The following is a 22446-nucleotide window of genomic DNA, read 5'->3' as shown; positions in this document are numbered from 1 at the left end:
CACCACCTGCAGCGTCAGCGTACTTTATTGACCATGGTTCAAATCCTGGCTGCTCCACTTCCGATCCAGCTCCCTGCTAATGCACCTGGGAAAGAAGCAGAAGACTACCTAGGAGCTTGGGCCCTTGCACTCATATGCGAGACCTGGAAGAAGCTCCTGGCTTTAACGGGCCCAGCCAGGCCGTTGCGGCCACTTGGGGAGTGAACCAGCATAGAAAAATCTCTCTCTCTGTAACTCTACATTTTAAATAAATAAAATAAATCTTAAAACAAAAATGGTTTCAGAGCTGTCTGGGCCAGTGAACAGGACAACCTAATAGAGTGAGTAGGGTAAGAGTTCCCCTGTCTGGGGCTGTTCCCAAGTCAAGGAGGCTTTCCGTCTCCTGGAAGGACGGAGGGCGGGACTTCCGGCGAGGGCTGCCTGAGGGGTTAGTGGTTCATCCTCACAGGACAAGTAGAAAACTGGAAGCAGGAAGTCCAGCAAATCATTTCCAGGCGTTGTAAATTGACCAAAGGCAGACAACAAAGTTCCATTCTTGAAGAACTGGAGCTTCGGGTAAGAGCAACAGGAGTCTGCGGCCTTCTTGCCTGAAGCTGCTTCCGTCCCCTCCTGCCTGTCCCATAGGCCGGAGCGGTGGATTGAGAAGCGGGGCGCTGGCCCGAAGATGGGCAACTCTGCTGCCAGAAGGGACCGACTCAATTCGGGGTGTGTGTGTGTGTGTGTGTGTGTGCGCGTGTGTGCGCACGCGCGCGTGTGCGTACTGGGGCGGCTTTACAGGCTAAAAACGGAACACTCAGTTGGGAAAGAATGAGGAAAGCCTGTCACTTTGCTCCACCGTGTGTTCTCGGTTGGGGGGAGCCATGGACTAGCCAGAAATTTAATGGAGAGGAGGGACGTCTGAGAGCTCAGAAATGAGATGTTGGGGCTGCTCCTGTGGTGTAGCAGGTGAGGCTGTCGCCTGCAGTGCAGGCTTCCCATATGGACACCGGTTCGAGTCCTGGCTGCTCCTCTTCCACTTGAGCTCTCTGCTATGGCCTGGGAAGGCAGCGGAGGATGGCCCAAGACCTTGGGTCCCTGCACTCACACGGGAGGCCCGGAGGAAGCTCCTGGCTCCTGGCTTCAGATTGGCGCCGCTCTGGCCGTTTTGGCCATCTTGGGAGTGAACCAGCCGAAGGAGGGACACCCCCCACCCCCGCTCTCTAGCTCTGCCTTTCAAATAAATAGAGAAATCTTAAAAAACAAGACAAAACAAACAAACAAACAAAAAACAAGGAAGGAGATGGTGCTACAAAAGGGCTGAGTTAAATTCCCTACCTATTCCTGGCTGACTAGCAAATTATGCATGCATGAGGCAGACCCAAGAGAGCCTAGCTGAGACAGAAAACAAGGCCGATTGAGAACTGGCTGCAACTTTTTTTCCTTTTCTTTCCTCCATATTTTTAAAGAATTGTCTTATTTAATCTTTATAATAATCTTTTTAAAGCAGATTTCTTTATTTATTTGAAAGAGTTGCAGAGAGAGAGGGGGAGTTAGAAAGGGAGATCTTCCACCTGCTAGTTCACTCCTTAGATGGCTGAAACAGCCAGGACTGGGCCAGGTGGAAGCCAGGAGCCAAGAGCTTCATCCGGTCTCTCACATGGGTGGCAGGAGCCCAGACACTTGGGTCATCTTCCACTGCTTTTTCCCAGACCATAGCAGGGAGCTGAATGGGAAGTCAAGCAGCTGGGGCAAGAACTGATACCCATTTGGAGTGCTTGTGTCACAGGAGGTGGCTTTACTGCTATGCTGCAACGCAGGCCCAGTCAGGAGATTCCTGGTCCAGTGCTCTTCCTACTGCCTTGTATGTCTGACAGGAAAATCCCGAGGCCATGGTGGTGCTGGATGTCAGTTTAGCTACATACTATTTTGGGTACTTCTGTAGTGGTGATGTTGAGGCAGTGTTGCTTAGTAGAAAGGACATGGGTTTGGGTCTATCAGAATGAAGTTTTAATCCGAGTTCTTTCTCTTACTATTTGAGTGAATCTGGGTGAGCGATGTAACTACTCTGTATCTTATTTAATACTCATAAAAGCCCAGTGAAGTAGGCATTATTATCTCCATGTTCTAGCATGCAGTGAAGTGAGGACTTTTTTGAGGGGTTGGGGTGAGCACTAAAATTATAATGGCTGTAAATTGAGTACCTACTATCATATGATAGGTGTCTAATATTTTGTCGTTTTTGCTGATGATGCAGTAAAGGAATTATGGCCAGGCTGATAGAGCCAGAGAGCCTCTCTCTCCACACATGATCACCAAGATCATCATACGATGCTAGTAAAGATGCTAGAACAGGTGAGACATCTGCATGGCCCCTGTGCTGGTTTTCTGTGGCTGCTGAAGAAGTTATAAACTTAGTGACTTAAAACTTAGCTCCATAGGTCAGAGTCCAGATACAGTGTGGCATGACTGGGTCCTCCACTTTAAGTCTCATAATGCTGTAGGATGTGGACAAGGCCTGGTTTTTTTCTGGAAGCTCTGAGCATGAACCTACTTCTCAGCTCATTCAGGTTGTTGGCTAAATTAAGTTGCATATAGGGCTGAGGTCCCTGTCTCCTTCCTGGCTGTCAGTCAGAGGTCGACCCTTGCCCCTAGAGGCTGTTTGAATTCCTTCTTATATTTTCCATGTGCTCCCCTACCTTCCAGCAAAAGGGGATCTAGTTCCTTTCTTTTTTGCTTTTTCTTTTTTTTTGACAGTTAGTGAGAGAGGGAGAGACAGAGAGAAAGGTCTTCCTTTCTCCTTTGGCTCACCCCCCCCACCCCAAGTGGCCGCTGTGGCTGGCGCGTTGCGCCAACCTGAAGCCAGGAGCCAGGTGCTTCTTCCTGGTCTCCCATGCAGGTGCAGGGCCCAAGGACCTGAGCCATCTTCCACTGCCCACTGCCTTCTTGGGCCACAGCAAAGAGCTGGACTGGAAGAGGAGCAACCAGGACAGAATCTGGCGCCCCAGATCCTTTCTTGATTAGAATTTCTCCAACTTTTTTTTCTGCCGAATTTCTCTGATTCATATGATTGCATTGGGCCCACTGTATAATACAGGCCAATCTCTGTGTCTTATAATCCATAACCTTAATCACATCTTGCAAAGCCCTTCAGGCACAGGTTGTAGGGATTAGGGCATGGACATTTCAGGGGTATGTTCTGCCTACCATAGTCTTTCAATGAAGAACAGACAGAGGCAAACTTGAGATAAGAAGCAACATTCAGGTGGAACTAGAAGCAACTTTAGGGAATATAAAGTATGGGCTTGGGTTAGTATGGCAGTCTTGAGGACCTGTGCTGTTTTTTCCTCAAATAATGACTTTATTTGGGAGAAATGCCCCTCTTCATTCTCTGTGGGTTTTGTGGATTCTGTTACAGGAGTTCATCCATTTGGCCACAAGGATAAGATCCCTGACCCCAAATGGGCCAATTAGATGATCTCTATCACAGGAACTGACTCAAGCAGAGGCACACAGGCATTGAGAGTGACTGGCATTGGAAGCAGAGTTATGGTATGTCCATGTTCTGGGGAGGGGGTCATGAGTTCTGTCGTTGAGCTCATTGGTGCAGCCCTCATTTAGTCTTTCCTGGGGCCTGATTGTTCAACTCTTCCTTTGGTGCTGGGACCTACTTAGAATGCTTCCAATACATCTTTTCTGGCTTAAGTTACTCATAGTTGGTTTCTATTGCTGACGCCAAAGAATCCTGACCGATAAGCTTCCTCTGCATACCCTGGATGCCACCGTGATTACACAGAAGAACATTTATTCAGGTCTTTCATCGCAACTATGCTGGGAATTAATTACTGACACCATTTCTAATCTTTGTAATGGAGCTTCTTACCTTGAGCTGTGTCTTTTTAACACTTCCTTCATTAACCCTGATAAACCTGGAGCAGACATACAGAAAAGTATTTAATAATATGTAATGCTTCAGAAATCAGGTTACATTAAAGACATCAGCCAGAGAGGCAGAAATCACCACTACTTTTAACCTTTTATTACCTACTACCTGTGAGTTACAATCACACAATATAATTCTCATTCAAGATGATGGCCTGGATCATAAAATCTCAAGTATGAAATGTCCTCTGTTTATTTCAGAAGGCAACTGTGCGATACAACCAGTCTGCTTATTTATTTTTTATGATTCAGTGCTTTAAGGGGTTAGCCTATATTACATGGCACATTCACTCCTCCAGCATGCCTCATCCCTTGACAATGAAGGGATCAAGGAGGCCTTATAGTAGGTAAGAATTAAGATGCAAATTGCGTACAAGGCACTGACCCTTGTGTTTCTGGCATGATGAATTCAAGGGAGTGTTCTGAGCAACCCACATGCATTCAAAGGATGGCTGAAGGAAATTAGTGCTCCTCTTGCCTTGGTTGTGATCATGAGTCTTTAAAGAGGGTTTCAAGATCTGTTCTGACTGCTGGACAAGCAGCGACCCTGGGTGGACAGAAATGCAGTTGCTGTTAGGGAAAGCTTTGATGGGAAGAGTACAATATTCAGTTTGATCCTTTGTGAAGAGAGCAACCGCAAGGTCACACATCCAGTGCTCAAGTTGGTTCTTGGTGAAGATTAGGAGGCAATGAGTCTGCCTGCTGAGAGTCAACTTTGGACCCCTCAGTATGGCTCTTCACACCCCAGGAACCCAATTTTTTAAAAGAAGACATTTGGAGAAGCAATTCAGTCCCTCAGACTGCTTCCCCCTCTTAGTCAGGAGAACAATCTCTCAAAGACAATTCAGTCCAGTAATAATAGTAATTCAGGGACCATAACCACTTCCTGCATTTATATCACTTTGCCTTTCCAGAGGGACAAAACACGTTAAAGTTCCTTTCTCATTCCAGAAGGCAAGGAGCCACTGTTCCCTCTTGAGCTCCCAAGAGGCCCCCTGATGACTAACCTGAAAGGATTTGTTCCTCACAAAATCATCACCATACCTTGTGATCTTCTCAGCGCTTGTAAATGCAATATTTCATGCTACCTTCTAATGTAGAATTTTGCTTGCTTCCTCTCTCCCTCCCTCCATGCCTTCTTTTCCTTCATTCTCTTAGTAAGATTGAGCAGTTTGGATGATATGCCAGGCAGCTGCCTTTCAATTTATAAAAAGTCAGTGGTACTTTTCCAGTCTTCGGGCTGCACAGCAGTTCCTCTGGCCTCACGCAGGATAATGACCACCTCGGCAGTGACTCAGCGGCCTCCATAAGTGCCCTGGATGCATTGTTTTCCTGCGCAGCGACAAGGCCTCCGCTCTGTCCCTTTAACACAAAGGCATTGTTGTTGACTAGTTTTGAAGGAAAATTTATTTTCCTCCGCCCTCCAAACCACAACTTTGACACCTCCTCCTCCCCCTCTTCATAATAGTCACAGTAGGACGTTCAATTATAGCTAAAAGCCCTAGATTTAAGTGACAGATTAAGAGGCTCCGCAGGTTGCTACTCTAATGTTCACTTCACCTGTTGGTTTATTTATTTATTTTTTAACCTGCAGGCACCAGGTTTTAGGAAAGCCTTGGAGAGGTGCTGTGTGCTGATGCATCCCATGGTGGTCCATGCCCCTCTGCTGTATTCTGGCTTTCGTCATTGGGTAAGACCAGCTTCAGGGAGCCTCTCTGCAGGGCACCACTGCCCACTGCCGTGGCACCTTTGATCCCTGGCCCCAGCTCCAGAGGCTCCAAGTGCACAAAGTGACAGGAGATTGGAGGGGAGCCCTCCAGATGCCCCAGCACCAGCCTGGCCTAGAGCCTGGCACACAGTGGGTGCTCCCTACAGACGGTCTGCAGGATGAAAGAATGAGCCGCTCGCCAGCTGTGAGCTTAAGCATCCACGCTTGCTTCAGGTGGAGGTAAGGGGCAGCCTACAGTGCCACCCACTCCTCTTGAAATTATAGAAGGGGGAAAAATGTCTCTTTCATTTGGGCTTCAAAGCGTACATTTCTTGCTCCCCTCCTGCTCTCCTCTTTCTGCCCCTTCCCTGCTGTCCTCCAGCAGCCTTTCCCAGGAGTCTTTGCCCTCCCTGGCACCTCACAGGAAGCTGCTCTCAGCTGCTTTTCAACTGGGACCCTCTCAACTTGAGGGCAGGGCTTCCCAGGAAACGCTGTGCGGTAATAAGGATGCCGGACTGCTAGGCTGTAAAGATTGGAATGCCAGTGGTGAATTCCAGATGCTCTCTCCCTTCAGGTGAAAGCGGAGTTGTTGGGAGAGTTTCTGCAGCCTGCTCACGCCTGCTGTACAGGGCTGTTGCTTCCTGGGACATAGGACTATCTGAGAGGCTGCTCGGGCAGGGACAGCCAGGAAGTCGGCCATGGCCTTAGTCTGGGCGCACCTTCTGTCTTGCCTCCAATGTTGGCTGAGGGCCCTGGGCATCTCCAGGTTGCAACCCTGCCTCCTGCTCACCGCTCCCCAGTTCTTCCCTAGCCCCAGGGTCCCCCTGCTCAGAGCACTCAGAGCAGGCCTTCCCTTCCAGAGTCCTCCCAAGCTGGCGCTTTCTTAAGGCTCTTCTGTGTGCTGGAGCTGGATCTTAACTCTTTTATTTTTATAAAGATTTATTTTATTTATTTGAAAGACAGAGTCACAGAGAGAGGTAGAGACAGAGAGAGAGAGGTCTTCCATCCTCTAGTTCACTCCCCAGATGGCCATAACGTCCAGAGCTGTGCTGATCTGAAACCAGGAGCTGCTTCTGGGTCTCCCACATGGGCACAGGGGCCCAAGGACTTGGGCCATCTTCTACTACTTTCCCAGGCCATAGCAGAGAGCTGGATTGGAAGAGGAGCAGCCGGGTCTCGAACCAGTGGCCACATGGGATGCTGGAGCTTCAGGCCAGGGCTTTAACCCGCTGCACCACGGCAATGGCCCCTGAATCTTAACTCTTGTGGGATGGGTTCCCTCTAGCAGTTGCTCCGGGAGTGCCTGGCCCTGCCCTCCGCCGAGGTTGAATATGCTGAGTGTCTCATTGTAGTGGGTTGTGAGTTCCTGAGGATGGCGGTAATCTGTCTTATTTTACATTTCTACCACAGTGTCAAGCATGTCTCATAGATGGGTGGAAAGTGTTGAGAGAGAAGGAGGCAGGAGGGAAGGAAGGTGAAGAGAGAGGAAGACATGAGAGGGAAGAAGAAATGACAGGTTGGGGGTCTGGTTTCTGCTCTCTGCAACTAGCCTGTTACCTAATTGCCAAGCTGGTTCTTTATTTTTTAATTATTAAAGATTTTTACTTATTTATTTGAGAGGCAGAGTTACAGACTCAGAGAGGGAGAGACAGACAGAAAGTTCTTCCATCTGCTGGTTCACTCCCCAAATGGCTGCAACAGCCGGAGTTGGGCTGATCTGAAGCCAGGAGCCAGAAGCTTCTTCCGGGTCTCCCACGCTGTTTCTGGGGCCCAAGGACTTATCCCATCTTCTAGTGCTTTCCCAGGCTATGAGCAAAGAGCTGGATGGAAAAGGAGCATCAGGGACAGGAAATGAACCGGCACCTGTATGGGATGCTGGCACCACAGGCAGATGCTTAGCCTACTATGCCACAACACCAGCCTGCCAAGCTGGTTCTAAAAGTAAACTAGTATTGTGTACAGTCCTCTGGATTTGAATTTCCACCCTAGAAGCAGATAGGTAATGGATTGTCTCACAGAGAACTGCAGCATTTGTTTTATAGCTTTGATGGTACAATCTAATATATCATTAAACCCACAGGTTTTTTTCCTCCCATCCTCTGGATCCCTTATTGTTAGTAACCATGCTGATCTTAAGCCCCGCTTTGAAGTTGGATACAGTTGGTATTTTAAATTTAGCCTTTATCAGCAATGAGTTGTGTCTGGTAATTGCAAATTATTTGAACAAGAGGAAAATTGTATAGCAAGAATCTGAAAAGGTCAGGGGAGCTGTGTCTAGAAACTGCAGCTAGAGGATTAAAGAACTTTGGCTTGGAGCATTAATTTTAGACAATCACTAAGGCCCATTAAATTAGACTGGAACTACATTTGTGCAAGGAGCACATTGTGGAAATTTTTTTTTGCTTAAGTGACATGTGTGTGTATGTGTATGTTTGTGTGTAGACATGCATGCGTAAAAGCAAGATTCCAACAGGCTGAGGTTCAGCTGCCACACCCTAGTAAGGGCACAGGGTTGTTAGATCCATATTCTATTTTTTTAAATTAATTAATTTTTTTTTTTTTTTGACAGGAAGAGTGGACAGTGAGAGAAAGAGACAGAGAGAAAGATCTTCCTTTGCCGTTGGTTCACCCTCCAATGGCTGCCGCGGCCAGCACGCTGCGGCTGGCACACAGCGCTGATCCGATGGCAGGAGCCAGGTACTTCTCCTGGTCTCCCATGGGGTGCAGGCCCCAAGCACCTGGGCCATCCTCCACTGCACTCCCTGGCCATAGCAGAGAGCTGGCCTGGAAGAGGGGCAACTGGGACAGAATTCGGCGCCCCAACCGGGATTAGAACCCAGTGTACCGGCGCCGCAAGGCAGAGGATTAGCCTAGTGAGCTGCGGCGCCGGCCCATATTCTATTCTGAATGATCAGTACCCAGGCTGTGTTCATCACTAAATCTCATGATCTCCAAAGCAGTGAGGCCTAGACATATGCATTTGCTTCAGATGGAGATAAGGGGAGAACTACAAATGCCACCCAACTGAAGAAAATAGCTCTACCGTACCCCCTCTTTATTTTGGCCACTTGCTTAAGGAAGTTTTAAACAAATGTATTTGCATTTTTATATCTTCCATGTCAGACTTATCTGGAGGCCTAGCCTAAATCCAACTTAGGAGTCATGCCCACGGACTTTGGAATCCTGTCTGCCATGAAGCTGTCCATCCCTCATCCCTCCCATTCATGTCTCAGGTCTTGATTTCCCTTATTTCAGCAGAGGCTGGCCCTCCACATACCAGGATCTAGAGCTCCCCTTCTGTGCCAGCGTTTTTCCAGGGGCTTCAAGAGAGTGGAGTTGGAGGTTTTCAGGATTCCCTCCTTGGAGCTACAGCCTGGAGAGGAAGGAGCTGTGGGGTCAGCCCAGACTCATGCTCCTCTTCTGTCCACACTGGCCTAGGAGCATCCTACAACTGAGCTCTCTTTCTCTGGGAGTCCCACTAGATCTCCTGAGTGACCAGAGTGCTCTTGGCCTTGTTGCATGGGCCTCACCCAGGAGGCCCCAGTACACAGCGCTCTACCCACCGCCCCTACCCTAGCCTGGAAGGTACTGATGAGCGGGCAGCCTCCACCTTCTAGAAGCTGGTTGCAAAGAAGGCCATCAGCTGGGCACTGCAGTGATCATACTCGCCACCTCTTGCCCAAGACATTCTCATCTGTGACTGCCCTCTGGCTTCAAGTGCAGAGTCAGAAAGGGCAGACTAGGAGAGAGGCTCCCAGGGAGATTCTCTTTTATTCCTGCCATGGGCCCAGCCCACAGTCTTCTGACGAGAGTTCCCGTCGGGTCCCCTGTGCCTTTTTTGAGACAGCTTTTTCTTCCTCCACTGTGTCCCTCACTTTCTATTTCCTTCTCTTTCCTTCCTTGCTGTTCTTTGCTTCCACCTTAACCTTTCTCTTATGTTTTTACACTCTTTGCCTTTTGTCTCTCTGTCTTTCTGCCCCCTCAGCTTCCTCTCTGATCTCTTCTCCCAGAAGGAGGGGCACCACCTTCACTGAGTCCTGAGAGCAGCAGTGGCCCTGCCTAGCCTTGTTGGTATATCTGAGTGCTGCTGGCTGTGCACACCCACTCCCTGCCAGCCTTCCCACATCCCCAGTGCCTGGCTCAGTTGCCTGCCCTGTGCTTCATTGCCCAGGGCCAGAGCCAGCCTGTGCTTTTGTGTTTTGTGCCAGTTTGTCTCCCTTGGACCTCTCTTTCTCCCACATTGTCATACAGGGGAGTAATAAACCCTTATTTCCTTTTGGTTCCCCTCAGTGCCTTGAAGGTGCTTAAAAAAATACTTGTTGACTAGTGCAGACACTAAATTAGCCAATCAGGCTAACTAAGCTTCCTGGAGGACTAAGGTCTAGGCCAGGGTAAGCAGATTCCTCTGAGCTGAGTGGTATTCTCTGGCAAGCCTATGGGGAAGAAGGGGGTGTGGGCCTGGGAGCTCAGACTTTGGAGCATAGACTCCAGGATCAGATTCTGGCTCCATCGCAGCCCAGTGGGAGAACTTGGGTAAGTGATCCCCCGACTATGACCCAGTTTCCTCATCACCTCAGTGAGGATGATAATAGGCTCTTTCATTGCTGTGATGGTGTCTTAAGGTGTCACTGTATGCTGCTTTCTTCTCTTTCTTCCAGTTGAAGACAGAAGGCACAGGTGCCCAACCCTGGGCAGCCTCTGAGAAGGCACGTGTGAGCCAGTGACATGGGAGTGCAGAGCCCAGGTAGGACCCAGCCAGCTGGGGCTGCTCATTGTAGCCTTAGGATGCTGAGAATATGTTGACACACAGAGGACAGATGAACAGCCTATGCTTGCTTAGTCGGTTCTACCCTGTTTAGTTCATTGAACAAATAGATGCTGATGGCTTTCGGAGTCACATGATTTTGACTGCCCTGGTACCCCTATGAGAGGTGGGCAGGTGTGGATGTGTAGCCCGTAGTGTCCAAGCCCACTGCTACTAGATGGCCTTCCTGTAACTGGGCTAGAAGTTTGAGGGGACCTTCCTTTGGTCATCATCTGGGTGAGACTGTGAAGCTGGCTAACGTACAGGTGGGCTTGAGCTTACCTACACCTGACAGCAAGTAGGTTCTAGCCCCGTATGGTTGGTTCCAATTCATCCACCATGATGTGGGAATTTTAAGGGTATCATGGTTAAGAGCAGGCACTTTGCAGTTGCACAGATATCAGTTCAAGTTCAAGTTCTTCACTGATGTGTGGCCATGTTTTGTCACCCAATCTCCTCGAGCTTCTGTTCTCCCATTTACTATATATATATATATATATATATATATATATATATATATATATATAAAGCACCTACCTCATGGGCTGCTCATGAGGACAATATGAGGTCATGTGTGCCAAGCTTATAGCAGAGGCCATAGGGAAGATTTTTTTTAACTTTTATTTAATGAATATAGATTTCCAAAGTACAGCTTATGGATTACATTGGCTTCCCCCCCCCCCATGACTTCCCTCCCACCCGCAACCCTCCCCTTTCCCGCTCTCTCTCCCCTTCCATTCTTATCAAGATTCATTTTCAATTTTCTTTATATCAGAAGATCAGTCTAGTATACATTAAGTAAAGATTTCAACAGTTTGCACCCACATAGAAACACAAAGTGAAAAATACTGTTTGAGTACTCGTTATAGCATTAAATCACAATGTACAGCACATTAAGGACAGAGATCCTACATGAGGAGTAAGTGCACAGTGACTCCTGTTGTTGACTTTACAAATTGACACTCCTGTTTATGGCATCAGTAATCTCCCTATGCTCCAGTCATGAGTTTCCAAGGCTATGGAAGCCTTTTGAGTTCTCCGACTCTTATCTTATTTAGACAAGGTCATAGTCAAAGTGGAAGTTCTCTCCTCCCTTCAGAGAAAGGTACCTCCTTCTTTGAAGACCTGTTCTTTCCACTGGTATCTCACTCACAGAGATCTTTCATTTAGGTCCTTTTTTTTTTGCCAGAGTGTCTTGGCTTCATAGGGAAGATTTTTAAATAGAATATACCATGCTCAGAGGCACCACCTTCTCCAGGCCTGTTGCCTGGAGAAGAATGAAGAGGGAATGAAAGGCGGCACAGTATCACAGAAACACGAACATGGGAGTCTGAAGCTGAAGCCAAAGACACTTCTGCATCCAAAATGCCTGTGGGATCATGGGGGGATACTACAGCCCAAATGCATATAAGGGTCCAGGCATCTTGGTAGTGTTTGAGTGATTGAGTTTTCCCGCTGTGGGGTTTTCATGCGCATGAGATGTGAAATGTAGCATGCATTGACATCATTTTAATGATGGGATGCTCCAGAATCTTCCACTGAAACCGCTGTGCTGTCAGAAGCTGACATGATAACGACACTGCAGAAGGGACTCCCTGGGAAATCACTGCTCATTTCCTTTCAGGCAGTTCGTTTACCTGCAGAAGCTGGACCCGCTGCTCTGCTCCACAGCATCTGGCAATTGACACGATCCCGTAAGTCAATTTTGCAGCTGAGTGGACTGAGGCCCCAGAAAGCCAAAGGCCTGAAGTAGAAAATATCAAGCAGGTGACTCATTAAGTCTGGAGTCTAGGACTTGAGCTCTGTGGAACAGCCTACGCACTACTGATCTTATTGGATATTAGGAAGCCTGATTGGTCTGTGGCCTCAGTTTCGGCCAGCATGAGAAGAGAGTGAGAGCTCGGGAACAGTTTCCCCTGCTGAGTTTTCAGGGTTTTGAATGTATTATCCTCCTACCCAGCTCACTTTGATTCTCCATCTAATTCTCATCATCTGCCACTACTTCTGCCTTGCACCTTCCATTGTGTTCCATCCAAGGTGCTTGCAAATGCTTCCATTTCTTCAGGAGCTCCACACCTCCCATCTCAACTTGGCAGATGGCCTGCTCTGCCTTTGCTTTTCCTGAGAAGACTGAGACCCATTGAGCGACCTCTGGTCATCTCCTCTACTTCACTGTCTCTGATTTGTCATGTCCCCTCCACTTTCAGAAAATGAAGTGGACATTCTCCTCAACAGAGCCAGCCTCAGATGCCATCCTTTTGGCCTGGACCCTCTGAGATCCTCCTGTAGTCCAGATTGTTTCTCTCTCCACTGTACCCTCAGACATGCACTTGATCCGGTTGTATCTCCCCACCTCATCTCTACTCCTTTTCACCAGTTATCCACACTGCGCCCACCAGTTTCTCACCCCTGTGTCCTCTCAGACTTCTTTGATGGCCATCTCCCCTAGCTTCTACTCAAATGGCACCTCTGAAGGTCAGAGATGTGGGTAAAACTTCCCAGTCTTTATCACTCAGGGCTTTGTAACCTTGAACACTCTTAACCACTTATCTTCCTTGAAACTCTTTCCTTGGTGGGTCTCCATGGCCCTGAACTCTGAGCTCTCATCATGTTTCTCACCCATTGCTTTTTCATTCAAGGCAAATTCTTCTTCTTTTTATTACAGATCTCATATTTTCTAGTATTTCTCTGAAAACTCATTTGTTCTCTTATTCCTAAGCTCTGTGGAATTAGTTGGTAAGGGAAACTGAGATAGTGAGAATAGGAGGCATCTGTTTGCTTTTGGGTTTCTTGGCATTTGAAGGGATTGCTCCAGTGTGTCCCATTGTTGTTCATTTCCTGGCTCCTGTGTCTTCCTAACTTACATGATGCAAATGTATATTCAATACTTTGTTTATGGACTCTGGAATCAAGAGTCTTAAGCTGTGTTGTTGACTGGTTGACTTCAAGATGAGTGACAGGTCTATATCTCTTCCTGTCTGGTGTGTGAAAAAAACCAAACTTCTGTGCTGCTGCCTTTTGGACCAGATGTGATGTATAACTGACCTTTGAATGGGCTGATGGGGGAATACACAGACCCTGGCAGTGACCTGGTGGTTTGATATACAGAGCCTGCCTTATTCAGGATGGCTGACAGCGCTTCTGCTTGGCAGGAGTATTCCTGCCTCAGAAGCAGAGGTGCCCAGGAAGAGGGAGTGCTGAGTACCCCCTCTCACTGACCACCCTCTTCCCAGTAGCAGCACCATCTGAGCAGCAGCCCAACTAAGTAAGCGTCCCTAGAGCATGACCTCAAGCCCACCAGGCTTCTTTCTCAGTGAAAATCAACCTTGTTTTAAATTAGTCTTTGTGTCTGCTCTGGCTTTCAATAAGATTCTTTTGTGAACTTTATCAACATCACTGACAAACTGGGAGATGCCCAAATCTCAACAGAAATCAATCAAGCGTTACAATTTTTGGGGAAAAAATAGTTGGTTTGTTTTCTGACTTGTACCACAAACAGCGGCTCCAATCTGTCATTATGACTGAGAACATGTCACAACAATCTGTTTTTATTCTTTAGGAAAGAAGAACAACATCTTGCTCTCCTCCAGCTACAGCTAATTTAGAAAATTTGCAAGCTGACATGCAACTTGATTAAAATGACCTGGAGTCACCAATTCTTTTAAAATGCAACTCAATGCTCACAACCTCAGACCTTCTGTAGTCCAATTGTCTCCTTCAGAGCTTTTTTCTTTTCTTTTTTGTTGGGGGTTGGGAGAACAGGGATCAAAAAAGAACTGTATATTATAATCCACATGGAGATTTTAAATTATTTTTATTTTACATGGAGATTCTTATTTTTATTCTTATGGTTTCACCCCCATTCCATAGGGTTAGAAAATGTGTAGGAATCTAGAGCCGGCGCTGCGGCTCACTAGGCTAATCCTCCGCCTTGCGGCGCCGGCACGCCGGGTTCTAGTCCAGGTCGGGGCACCGGATTCTGTCCCGGTTGCCCCTCTTCCAGGCCAGCTCTCTGCTGTGGCCAGGGAGTGCAGTGGAGGATGGCCCAAGGACCCTGCACCCCATGGGAGACCAGGAGAAGTACCTGGCTTCTGCCATCGGATCAGCGCGGTGCGCTGGCCGCAGCGCGCCGGCCGCGGTAGCCATTGGAGGGTGAACCAATGGCAAAAGGAAGACCTTTCTCTCTCTCTCTCTCTCTCTCTCTCTCACTATCCACTCTGCCTTTCAAAAAATAAAAAAAAATAATAAAAAAAAAAGAAAATGTGTAGGAATCTGTCCCACTTTGATTGGGCTTACTTGATCTTTGTCAAAGCCTGGCTGTGCTGAGAATAATGGTGTTACCTCTTAGGAAAACCACTGGGTCAAACAAAAACAATATCAGTTTGGCCGATTCAAGCATATAAGGTTTTGTATGATGGAAACTGAGGAAGTATTTAGGAATCATTGGGTAGGTTTGTTCTAGAAATACACTCTTGTGAATATCTCAGTTTTCTTTATGGCTTCTGCAAGTGTGTATTATTTGCCCATCAGTGAGGGAGGGTGTTACTGTAGGAAGTGTTAATGTGGCTTGGCATGGGTGCCCACAGCTGTATTGTTCACTAAGACAATGTATAATTATTAGGAGACAATATATAATTACACATTGAATTGTGTGCTACAAACGGTAAGTGTTGGCATTGTAGCTTTGAGAGGGGAGAGCTAATACTGGTTGAGATCATGTAAACGCAGACACTCATTTGTTGGGGACTGTACAGTAATGAGAATCATTCCTGAATCCTGTTTCCTTGGCAACCCATTCTAAAATGATGTCGATAAAGAGCTAGCAACACTTATCAATGAAGCCAGTGTGTCTTAGGGATGAAATCTGCTGAAAACAAGGCATCAGGCACCAGACCAAATCAGCTTTTAGGGCAATGGCCCTGTGTAAAGTCTAGTGAAGGTGTGAAATGAGGGATCAGATGTTAAGGTCATGGCTGTCATCAATAGCCCCCTGACACTCTGGCCAAAGTCATATCCACTGTCAAGCTTGCATATTAATCAACTCTGGCTCCAACTGTTGTTCATGGCAGCTCTTCTGAATGGTTGTTTCTGTGTGGATGGGCAATGAGTGAGATTCCAGAAGGGACACCCTAGGGCAAGTGGGTGTGGAACAATGTACCTGTTTGGAAGGCATAGAACTACCATGGTTGCAAGGACTTCTGGATACATCCCCTCTCCCCTGACTACTCCTAGATTAATGTAAATACGTTAGTGGATTAGATTTTTCAACATGCAGGTGGTAACGGAGGATTGACATAATTAGTTCCATTTTAATGGTAAGGAAAATAAGGTGAAGAGAGGTTAAGTAACTTGTTTGTGATATGTCTTAGAGACAAAAACCAGGCACTGATCTATCCTCCCCACCAGTCAGGGTAGACTTCCTCAGGGATCCCCCAGTCTACCTATTTGACCTCAGGACCTATACATGTCTGTATTTCTTATTCAACACAAGCTTGATGAGGGCTCATTTTCTGGATCTGGATTTGAAGCCTGTCTCAGCTGTGTAAATCAAACTCTAAATCAGGAAGGGGCTCCTGGGGCAGAGGTGGGGTGGGAGCAGCCAAATCCTTCATTACCCTGCATGGAGACTGATACGGTTTCTCTGGTGCCTGCACCTGGTCAGATCCCGCCGCTGGTTTACAAGAAAGCAAAACTGACATACTTTGTGGGGAATAATATTTTATCCTGAGAATACCAATAAAGAGAGTGTGAGACTGTGTTTTGAAAGTTTCTTTTTATAGCAGTAAATTGTGTCCAGATTTTTCTTACCCATTTTAATTATGTTCTTTTAAATTATATACCATCAAGTACAGGCTGACTACTTTCAGATCAAAACAATAACCCAGGCATCTTCCAGATAGGGAACTTCAATAATTGTTTACACTAGTGTCAGTCCTGAGACTGAAAGAGCAAAGGGGGTGCTAATTTACATGCTGTTAAAGGCCACCTATAAAAAAACACTCAGAGAAAAAGATGAGAGCATAATTTGCCTCCAGCGGCATATGTTTAACTCTTGGGCTCCTAAGTGGAGCAAAACTTTTATAAAAAGTCCCTCTGCCCTTGTTAATTACAGAGTAACAGGTTGGAGAGGTCTACTTCCTCCCACTAAGTTCTTTTCCTCTTTCCTTCCCTCCCTTCTTGCTGCCACTCTCCCTCCTTTCCTATTTATTTAGCTCTGACCATCAAACTGTACTCTGGGTGCTAGGGTTAGGCAGGTGCCTGAGGTGCAGATCCTGCCTGTATGGGGGTTCCTCTTCTGATTGGAATTAGACATAAGGTTTAGATGATCTCCGTCCAAAGTCTTGTAGGCATACCAAGAAGAGTACATTTCTCTTGGGTTCCAGAGGATAGGGTTTTGCCAGTTGGAGAAACAGGGTTTATGGGAGGAGGAGGGATTTTCTAGGCAAAAGGAATGGCATGATTAAAGACACGATGCTATAAATGGATGGCTTAGGGAATGTATTTAGTTATTGGATATGGTAGAGAAAGCACACCAAAATTTGTGCTCTCCCTTGAATACCATAGGACAGCTGCACAGCTAGGGACTACATTTTCCAGACCATTTATCTCTGTATGGAAACACGTTCTCATCAATGGTTAAGGTAGTCAAGAAGTGAACTTGCTTTTCTGTACTGTCCTCCCCATCTGCTGACTTGGATGCTAGAGATTCTGAATCCTTGGTAAGGGAAAAGTGTCGCTCCCCCTCTTCGTGGAGGAATGACACTGAACCCTGCCTAGGCTTCATATCTGAGTCACGGCACCATTATGTCGCTCCCCGTCTTCGTGGGGGAACGACACAGGACCCTGCGCTGTTCTTTCATCTGCTCGGCCCTCCCCGGGTTTGCTGCTGGTTCTTCCCGGGTTGGCTACTGTCCCTTCCACCTCCGTGGAAGGGCGGTTCCCCCTGGCCACTTTCCCCACTTCCGCAGGGGAGCGGCACACCGCCGGCCGGCTCTCTCGGGGGCTGCACAGGTGTTCCCCTTAGATGTTCCTTCAGATGTTCCTGGTGCATGCCGTCTCTCTCCTCCTTTATAGTCCTCCTCTGCCAATCCCAACTCGGCTGCCCACACGCCGAGCACGCTGCTCTCCTCCAATCAGGAGCAGGATCAGCTCCTGGAGGTCAGCACTCAAGTTGGCAAGAGGCAGCTGCGTAGAAGCTGCTTTCCTCTCTCCCAGCGCCATATTGTGGGAGAGCAGATGCATAGAATAAGTCTTAATTCCAGTAACTTAGTCCAGTCCGGGTTGCTCCCCACAGATCCCCCTTTCTTTTTATTTTTTGGTGTTGATACGTGCCTGTCTTCGGTGTCCTGCGGCACACACTCTGCTCTGCTTGCTAGAGTTGCCCGCAGGTTCTTACAAGTCCTATCAATCAGGCAAACCGAATCCGGGTCCTCTCTTCGCCATGTTGTGAGGAGGTTTTTAGGCGCTGATGCGTGCCTGTGTTCGGTGCCCTGCAGCGCATGCTCTGCTCTGCCTGCAGGTGCTTACAAGCCCTATCAGGCAAACCGAATCCAAGCCTTCTCATTGCCATATTGTGGGGAGGGTTATTGGTGTTGATTCGTGCCTATCTTCGGTGACCTGCGGCTCATACTCTGGTCGAGCCGCCTGCTGGTGCTTACCGCCTTACTAATCAGGCAGACCGAATCCAAGCCTTCTCATTGCGGTATTGTGGGGAGACTATTGATGTTAATAACGTGCCTGTCTTCGGTGACCTGCGGCGCATAAGCTGCTAGCCGCCCGCAGGTGCTCACCGCCTTCCTAATCAGGCAGACCGAATCCAAGCTCTCTCATTGCTGTGTTGTGGGGAGGCCTTTCTCTATTTCTCTATCTCCGGGCATTCCTATTTCTCCTATTTTACTTCTATCTACCAGCATTCCTATTTCTCTCATTTTACTTCTAAAACTTCTGTTTCTCTTATCCCTGCGGCTTCCCGGCGCCCGCCCCGCGGCGGCTTCCTGGCTCTGAGCCGCTTCAGCCCGCGCCTCTCTCATCTGCGCGGCTTCCCGGCTCTGCGCGGCTCGGCTTCGCACACACACTCCGTGGTCTCGCACTAGCCCAGCGTTCCCCATCTACTTGTGCCCCGTGCTCTCTCTGCACATGGCGGCTTCCGCGAGTCACACAGCGTAGCTTACGTCTCCGCCACTAGCATTCAATCTAAGTTCCCCGGGCTAACCTGGCGAATTCAACCCAGCTCACGTTTCCGCCCCACGATTTGGCTTCCCGTCCTTTGCTCCCCGGGCTAATCAGACGGATCCCAACCTGGCTTATGTTTCCACTTCTGGTTTTAACTTTTCGCCCCTTATTCCCGGGCTAACTTGAGAATCCCAAAGTAGCTTTCGTCTCCGCCTCGGCCTGCCCCCCGCGGCTTCAATTTCCCTAACATTTTTCTCTACCCGGTATGTTTCCCCAAGCTTTCCTCCAACAATACTCCTCCCTCATTTCTCCTGGCCTCTCCCCACAGTCCGCATCCGAGTCTGTTTGTTCTAGCTTTCACTTTCGCCTTTGACCTTAGAGATTTCTCCCAGCTTCCCCCCGTAGTCCGTATCTGAGTCTATGCCTAGGCTTTCAATAGCTTCTTCCGGCACCTTTTTCATCCGGCTTTTCCCTAGGCTGTTTGCTAGTCTCTCTCTCCGAAATTTTCCCATTTCTTCCCGTTTCTTCCCTCCTAAGTTTCCTATCCGTCCTAGGTTTCCTATCCGAGTCACGGCACCATTATGTCGCTCCCCCTCTTTGTGGAGGAACGACACTGAACCCTGCCTAGGCTTCATATCCGAGTCACGGCACCATTATGTCGCTCCCCATCTTCGTAGGGGAACGACACAGGACCCTGCGCTGTTCTTTCGTCTGCTCGGCCCTCCCCGGGTTTGCTGCTGGTTCTTCCCAGGTTGGCTACTGTCCCTTCCACCTCCGTGGAAGGGCGGTTCCCCCTGGCCACTTTCCCCACTTCCGCAGGGGAGCGGCACACCGCCGGCCGGCTCTCTCGGGGGCTGCACAGGTGTTCCCCTTAGATGTTCCTTCAGATGTTCCTGGTGCATGCCGTCTCTCTCCTCCTTTATAGTCCTCCTCTGCCAATCCCAACTCGGCTGCCCACACGCCGAGCACGCTGCTCTCCTCCAATCAGGAGCAGGATCAGCTCCTGGAGGTCAGCACTCAAGTTGGCAAGAGGCAGCTGCGTAGAAGCTGCTTTCCTCTCTCCCAGCGCCATATTGTGGGAGAGCAGATGCATAGAATAAGTCTTAATTCCAGTAACTTAGTCCAATCCGGGTTGCTCCCCACAGAAAAGTCATGACATGCCCATGTGGAAGGCCGCCCACTAACCAATAACACCTGCGTTGGACTGACAGTTTCATATGAGTAAGGAGTACGCTTTTATGTGGAAGCCACTGAAATTCTGGGATTTCGTTGTTACGGCATTTGGCATTACTCTAACAAAATCACCAGGTGTACCTGGAGCCGTCTCTTAATACATATTTAACAAAAAGAAAGCCAGAGATTCCATAGTCAATTAAATTTGGAAAACAGAATTCAACAGGTTTCATGATCTTAGGATGTTACAGACTTTTTTTTTTTTTTAAGATTTATTTATTTGAAAGGCAGAGTTACAGAGAGGCAGAATAGAGAGAGACAGAAGTCTTCTGTCTACTGGTTCACTCCCCAAATGGCTGCATTGGCCGGAGCTGTGGTGATCCAGGACCAGAAGCTTCTTCCGGGTCTCCCATGTGGGTGCAGGGGCACAAGGACTTGGGCTATCTTCCAAAGCTTTCCCAGGCCATAGCAGAGAGCTGGATTGGAAGTAGACCAGATGGGACTCGAACTGGTGCCCACATGGGATGTTGGCCCTGCAGGCAGCAATTTTACCCACTACGCCACAGAACTGTCCCCTTTTACAGACTTTTAATATACTCCAAGATAATACTGTGTGTAGTGTTTTATAAATGTCTTTGACTATGTGATTTTTGTTTTTTTACCAATACTTAGGAACACATTGTATTTAGAAGAGTTGGAGGAAAGCTTATATACAATTCAGAGTTGGGTGTTGAGTGTTAGGGACTGGGAAGGAAAGGTGGGGACCCCTGTGGGCTGCTTCTTCCCTTCCTCCCTCCACCCCCTCCAGTTCTGGCTTCTTAGCTTTTCTTGGAGCTCTCAGATGAGCGATACTTTGTATTGTGTTTCTGGCCTTTGCACATACTGCTCTGCTGGATTATTCTCATCTATTCAGCATTTTTTCTAAAGCCAAGTTTCCTTTGTGAACTGTATCTCATCCAAGTCACAATAAATTCTTCCCTCTTTTAACCTTAATGTTACATGGCTTCTGTCTCTCTTTTTCACCTACTTTATCCTGTTTTACTAACAAATGAGGAGTGATTCATGTCTGTCTCCCTCATTGGAAGAAAATTCCTTGAAGGAAGGTGGCACACTTAATTATTTTTGAAATTTTGTATCCAAGTATATTATACCTAACAAAGTAGGAATGGAATGACTGTTGGCCTGGATGGATTGTTGCAAACTTAACACACCTAAAGGCAATATTCCAATCAAGAAACAGAATTATCAGTATCCCAGAGCCTCCCTAAGGCTCCATACAAGTCACTACCTCCATCAGGATGACCAGTATCCTGGCTTTTACCAACATGGGTTATTTTCATCTGCTTTGTAATTTACTCATATGAAATTCTATAGTATGTGCTTGCTCATGTCTGACATTTGTAAGAATAATCCATGTATTTGTAGCCATGGGTTTTGTATTCCATTGTGTGAATACAATATCATTTCTGTATTAATTTTACTGTTGATGAGTGCTTAGGTAGTTTCCAGTTTTATGCTTTACAAATAGTGTTGCTGTGAACATTCTTGTTCATAACTACTGATGAACATGTAGATGCCTTCCTGATGGGTGTACACCTTGGAGTGGGATTGTTGGAGTGTATGGTATGCATGTGTTCAACTTTCGTTGGTACTGCTAAATTGTTTCTAAAGTTTTTGCACCAATGCCATGCCCACCAACAGTGCATGAAAGTTCTGGTTACTTTGCTTCCTTGTCAGCACTTGTTAATTTCCTACCTTTTATTTTTGGCATTTTGGTGCTGTATAGTGGTATTGCCAAATGCAGTTGTCCTTAGCATTTCCCTTGTGACTAATGAACACTTTTACTTTGTTTATTGCCTATTTTGATATGATCGTTTGTGAGGTATCTAAGTCATTTACCCGTATCTATTGGATTTTCTGTATTTTTCTTATTGACTTGTAAGAGTTCTTTACTTTATTGGTGTAGACCTGTTTTAGAATTTCTCCTAGGCCTGAACTCTATTGCTTTTCTTTCTTTCTTAAAGATTTATTTATTTATTTGAAAGTCAGAGTTACATAGAGAGAGAAGGAGAGACAGAGATCTTCCATCTGCTAGTTCACTCCTTAGATGGCCGCAATGCTTGGGGCTGGGCCAGGCTGGAATCAGGAGCCAGGAACTTCTTCCAGGTCTCCCACATGGGTGCAGGGGCCCAAGCACTTGGGCCATCCTCCACTGCTTTCCCAGGCACATTAGCAGGGAGCTAGATTGGAAGTGGAAGAGCTGGGACTCCAGCTGGCACTCATATGGGATGCTGGCATTGCAGGCGGTTGATTTATCCACTATACCACAATGCTGGCCCCTCACTATTGCTTTTCACATTCAAAAAGTTTTGCTGTGTAATATGGAACAGAGGGCACTGTCAAAACCTTAGCCATGAGGTGGGCTTCACCACAATGCAGTGCCTTCTTTTCCCATCATCAAAGCTTTCTGAGCAGGTAAAGGGGGTATATATTTATGGGGAAAGTTTGGATGAGGCCCTGAAAACCTTTGGGGCCCAGCTGGGCCTCTTCCTGCTGGACAGCTATCAGTTGAAGACTCCCATGTGAGAGTGACTGCTGGGACATTAGCCTGGACCTCATGGACATCATTCCAGTGGTGAGATGGCTTTTATTCATTCCCTCATTTTTCTAA

General features: G+C 47.4%; 1 long non-coding RNA gene across 2 annotated transcripts; it reads left to right on the top strand.

Annotated features, from left to right (window-relative positions):
* Positions 1 to 403: 403 nt before the first annotated feature.
* LOC103349070 (uncharacterized) lies at positions 404 to 14321 on the top strand. 2 transcript variants are annotated; one of them, XR_007920959.2, is made up of 3 exons: positions 404 to 555; positions 10285 to 10370; positions 12055 to 14321. It is a non-coding gene; the product is annotated as an uncharacterized lncRNA (long non-coding RNA). The 2 variants fall into 2 exon arrangements; XR_007920960.2 differs by lacking the exon at positions 404 to 555 and adding an exon at positions 8219 to 8323.
* The last annotated feature ends 8125 nt before the right edge of the window (positions 14322 to 22446 follow it).

Source organism: Oryctolagus cuniculus, chromosome 9, assembly GCF_964237555.1.
Source record: "Oryctolagus cuniculus chromosome 9, mOryCun1.1, whole genome shotgun sequence".
In the NCBI taxonomy this organism is placed as follows: Eukaryota; Metazoa; Chordata; class Mammalia; order Lagomorpha; family Leporidae; genus Oryctolagus; species Oryctolagus cuniculus.
The sequence above is the reverse complement of the archived record's forward strand: the minus strand, read 5'-3'. Positions and strand labels throughout refer to the sequence as shown.